Consider the following 5,828-nt stretch of genomic DNA (forward strand, 5'->3'; position numbering starts at 1 on the left):
ACGCCATCTGTCCCATTCATTCTAAAACCCAAGCGTATGATGCCACGACAGCGGGTAAGAACTGCCAGGCTTATAAGAAATAGAAAATGAGGTTACCTAATGGTGGTGATGTGGCATGTGCCAAAAAAGCGGATTTGTTGCATTGGATCTATACAACCACCATCTCTAAGAAGTACAACTACTTCTAACATACAGATGACACAGCAGTGTTGCCAGGTGATACAGAGCATTCCGTCAGAAAAGGTAGTTTTTGATGGTGGTCTCGACTCTGTGCAAGCAAAATTCTCAGAAAAATTAAAGATAAGTGTTAAACACAGGCACTGTATGCTTGAGAACTCAGGTTAGCACAACCCCATTTTTTGCAAATGGAACACAAAGTAGCCAGGTGCTGGTGACAATGCTATGTGCTATGAAAAGCAGGTTGGGGTGTGGCACTTTATGTGTACAACTACACGAGCAATGAATGAAGGAAATCGCAAGGCTCTCTGTAGGCTACAGTGACAACGTATTCAGCTAAGAGATAACACTTAGCCGACAGCATTGTCACCTTCACTGCATTCACATTTCCATGTTCGTTCATAGATCATGTGATATGCATGCTCTCTCCATTAACTGTATTGTTTGCGTCTCCCTCCTTTGCATTTTTGTTCCTTCTACGTTTCAATGGTTATGTGATATCCTTTACTCCACTATTCATTATTCTGTGAGGTTTTCACACTGTTGGTAGGCTTCAAGCACCCCCTGTACTGATCACAGAGAATTTATAATAGTACTTTAAAAGAATACGAATGTGAGCTCATTGATACAAATTCCTCCTTTCTTGTCTGCGTTTTGAGTGCTTTTGCTAAGTGCAGAGCACTTTAGGGGCCTGGCTTGTCCATCCATGCATCTCATGTGGTGTGATGTACTCAAAGTGAAGTGCTCAGTACAGGCCATAACAAGGCTAGCATTGCTCAAAACTGGGTTCCAATGAACTAACAAGGTCTAAAATAATACAATTAACAGAAACAACCAAGAAGTAATCGCAATAATTAACTTAAAACCGCTAAAAACACTTCGGAAACCTGCGCCTGACTCCCGTGCCACACAAGAGATGGCGCCACCACCTTGTCGCAAGATAGCTCCTCCCACGTGCCCTTTGGCGGTGCTTGGTTGCTACTACATCCGAAGGGGGAACAATCTGACGGAACTCACTGCAGACGACATGTATCTCAACTGCTGTAACAAGGAGGAAGTCGATAAAGCACATCAAAAAGGAGTGTGCAAATTGCACACCGAGTTTGCGAATCTCCCTTACAAGATTCTACTCATGTCGGGGAAACCCTACATGCTTACCTTAAACATTACCGTCACCGTTGGTGTGGTAAATGGACCAGTGGGAACTCTACAAACAGGAATTGCTGCGTGACCGTGCAACGCATTTCCCGAGGTTTTACGTAGTGGAGCTGCATTTGGTTTTCTTCTATTGATATCTCGTATTTTCCCAGACTTCTGGTTTTGGACACATAACAGTTGCTCATGCAGAATTTGCCCACACGTTGATCCTTGGGCGATACTCACACGATGGCCGTGCCTTGGATTTATTGCGAGTGCAAAGTTTTTAACCTTCTAATATGCCTCAGCTTCACAGTGGTTAAAGGAGTACCGACACTATTTTGAGACATTGAAAAAGGGACATTTTTCATTTCCTTGGTATGCAGTGTTAATGCTCTCCACACACTGGAGTTAGACGGCACGTACAAAATATTTCACTTTCATTGTAAAGTTTTCGTCGCTGAGCATCTGCAAGCCAGCCCTACCGCGATACACATTATTCAAATGAGTCAACACAGTGACACAGAGTTTGAAAACTTTGCAGCCTAAATTGCAGAAATCACTGTGGGAGTTGCTGGGCAACAATTCACTCATCGTTGTTTCCGTGCACCTCGAGCAGATGACAGAGCTGCCACTAGTGCGTGGCAAGTCTCCCCGTGACGTGACACTGCGATGACACATCACTGAGAAGCTGCCCCCTCGATATCGAAACCAAAAGTGTTTCTTTAAGGTAGCGGTATTAAAAATATTGAAACACACTAGCAAACTCATGATCAACACTTTTTGCGCAAAATTTTCTCAGACAACGGACGAAACAGACATGGACGGGCGCAAACTTCCAACTGATTTTATTATCAACAAGTGACATATATATATATACACAAATATGACTACGACAAAACAAAAACAACAATGGCACAGGTGTGCAGTGTGTCAGCGTGCATCAGCTACTCCCTCCCCCAACGGGAGGGCAGCAACTGCGTGAGCATGACGTCAGTTTCCTTGGCACAGAAGGAAATGGCCTTCTTGGAAGGAACACTACATTTGGGGGAGGGAGTAGTTGATGCGCGCTGACACACTGCACACCTGTGCCATTGTTGTTTTTGTTTTGTCGTAGTCATATTTGTGTATATATATATATATGTCACTTGTTGATAATAAAATCAGTTGGAAGTTTGCACCCGTCCATGTCTGTTTCGTCCGTTGTCTGAGAAAATGTTGCGCAAAAAGTGTTGATCATGGAGTACCAACTAGCTCGAACCCACACCTTGTTAAGCACTAGCGAAGATTCGATGAAGAGGAGGACAAGGCTAGACTGGCTTGCGAGCGACGCCATTGACTCTCCATCGTTCCATCGTCACAATATATTCGATGCATTCCCAGGCACCAAAATACTCTTTTTAGGGTTTTCGACACGAGTGTTCTTATTTAGAGCAACAATCCAAAAATATTTAAAATTCGTGTCTGTACTCCTTTAAGCCAGCGAATTCTCCTAGGGGGCAGATTCAATTTGGACTCTCCACATGCAAACACAATGCTCAGCATCACTCCCGGCGACACTTGAAGGCAAAGGCCTGCTGCACATCGAGTCATACAATCGTGGACCATTCTTCCAAGACGTAACAAGCAGCAGTGCGAGAGACACATTAAATTACCCCGACATTCTCAGTCGATTCGCTCTTCCCATGAAGCTTTCCGCATCTCAGTTGTAGTCACACTACCTCCGGGATCAGCCCACCTTTGACCAAGCAATGATTTCACGAGTGACGTCACAAATTCCACAATCCACGACATCAAGATGACATCACAACAACGCTGTTGTTCGGAGATGGCTATATGCGCTTTTGTACCGCTTGTTTCGCATGCAGTGTTTCACTGAAGGTCACCGTGCAACAAGACACCTAAAAAAATTCTGTGGTTAATGCAGCACTAATGCAGTTCTCGTATAGGTCTTGGTGTAGTTTTAACTCCCATACTAAGTCCTGCACTAATGTCGTTCTTGTGCACTTTCAAAACCTGTGCTAATGCGGTTCTTGTGTAGGTATTATACCCCTGTCACACGGGCACCCGTGAACTCCGTTTAAGTCCCTCGTCTTTTCCTCGAGGGAGATAGGGTTCATGTCACACGGTCACCATTTCGCTGAGGAAGTTAAATGGAGCTTTTGGTGGAGGGAGTCCGAAAATGATCATTTGGACTCGATGAAGTACTCTCGTTCCCAGCCAGCTACTTCTACGCTGAAAACCGCACTAGCAAAATCGTCCTAATGAGCTCAATTATTATTTTAAAAACTATGCTCATTTTTTGCGTAACATTTCACGCCCCGTAGTGTAAGTTTTATTTGTATTTTTTCGGACATCAGTGCTTGTACTCTCCACACCAACGCCTCGCCAAGCCGCCGCTGTGAAGCGTCGCGCCATATTTGTTTCTGCACGTGTGAGGCGCACGAGCAAGCACTGTGACAGCAATGGTCATTCCGAGCACTTCATCAACACACAAAAACACGTTTTTGTTGCTTTAAAGGCAGCTGCACAGGCAAAAAATTGGACGTTTCGACGAGCGCAGCAGCGCTGTTTCTGCCCCATGCGGCAACCCTCGAAAGCTTGCACCGAGCCGTGTAGCACGGCCACAACTCCATTCTCGTATTGCTCCATCAGGGAGTTGAATGCCGAACGGAGTGAAATGGAGTTCGGTGGTGGCCGTGTGACAGAGGTATTAGTGTACACTCAAACCTCATTATAAAGATGTCGCATCTGACATGGAAATAACTTCGTTATATCAGAAAATTTGTTCTAAACGTATATCCTTAACACTGTATCTATGACAAGATTATTCCCCCTTTACTACGTTAATAAGCAATAATTTGTTATATCTGCGTTCGTTGTATCGAGGTTAGTGTGTAGTTCTAAATCGTGTGCCTCATGCAGCTCCGCTACTGTGAAACCTGAAGAAGTGCATCACACAGGCAACGCAGCGATTCCCTTGGAAATCGTACGCTTGCCAAGGCTGTGGTACCCTCTCTTGCACGGCACAGATCTGAGCAGGATGTTTCAGAAGCGTTTTTTGTGATTTTAGGTAAATTGTTGCAATTACTTCTTGATTACCGTATTTACTCACTAGTTTCTTATGATATTTAGGTGGGCGTTTCGAAATGACGCAAAATTGTTCTCAAATAACGACACTAGCATTAATTATACGATGCATTAGAGCATTTAAGATTCAATTTCGGAATTACCAGACAAATTACAGTAACAAATCAGCTACAAACTACAGTAAAAAAAGTCTCAAACAAAACTTTCGCTGCCAGGGGTATGCACTTAAAATTAGGGGTGTGCGAATATTCGAAATTTCGAATATTTTTTTAATAGTGTTTGCTATTCGATTCACACTGGAATTTTACTATTCGAACAATTCAAACTTCCCAAAGACAAATACAGTCAACGTCCGATTGAAAGTGACCCCTTCAGCTTTTCAATATGCTTCACCCCATTACACTCTCGTATTGCGGCAAAGCTGCCTTTCAAGCTCCGTTACGGTCGAACTTGGCCAAGACATCAGACCAAGACATTGTGCACCACCTGTCCTGTGTCCCTGTATCGACCTACCGTCCTCGTCTCGTCATCTGCAGCACAACAAGGAAACCATGAACGACCACCAACTAGCCCAATTCATCGCTCTTCTAAACAAGACATCAGATTGGAAGTGGTCCCTAGATTTTCAATATGCTTCACCTCATCACACCCCTGCATTGCGGCAAAGCTTCCTTTCAAGCTCCACTACAGTCGAAAATGTATTAACTCAAGAAAACGCTGCTTCCAACTTGGAGATGAAAGATGTGACAGAGGTGGGGGCTCAATTAATGCTGTTTTGGACTTCAAATTTGGGCAGGAAGTCCAAAAAATCGGATGCCAAAGCTTTTCAGCACACAAAATTTCAGATGCTCTTAGATATCGACGTCTACGAGGCAGATTTGTAACTCCAGACTTGAAGGGAGCACACCCTTGTCTGCCACATCACTTGGGCTTCCACAGAAGTTGAAAGAGGAGGAGAGGCTGAGGAAATGGCATCTTTGCCCATCACATGCAAAGTGTTGTCGGCAACACTTTAGTTGCACCAAATCATGTACATAAATACAACTCGGCCTCTACATTGCCTCATTCTTGATAAGACAACTATGAAACACCACCCTGCCAGCGCTTCATCAACCTAGCGAAAGGAAACACTTTCACGTTGCTATCTCATAAGAATATGCTTAGGAATCCTCTCCAACTTTTTTTCTGCAATGTCGCTTTGAAGTATTAGAAAAATATTTTAGAAATATTCGAAAAATATTCGATTCAATTTGCACTCACACTTCAATATTGGAATTCGCTTTGCACCCAAAATTTTGCTATTCGCACTGCTCTACTTAAAAGCCTTAACAGCAGTCAGCTACGAAAGGCAAGTCGCGGTAGCGGTGGAACAGATGTGTACAACCACGTTAGCTTGTAAAGAAAAAAAGGAGAGTAGTGCAGGG

The sequence above is a fragment of the Rhipicephalus sanguineus genome, chromosome 10, assembly GCF_013339695.2.
Source record: "Rhipicephalus sanguineus isolate Rsan-2018 chromosome 10, BIME_Rsan_1.4, whole genome shotgun sequence".
Taxonomy (NCBI): Eukaryota; Metazoa; Arthropoda; class Arachnida; order Ixodida; family Ixodidae; genus Rhipicephalus; species Rhipicephalus sanguineus.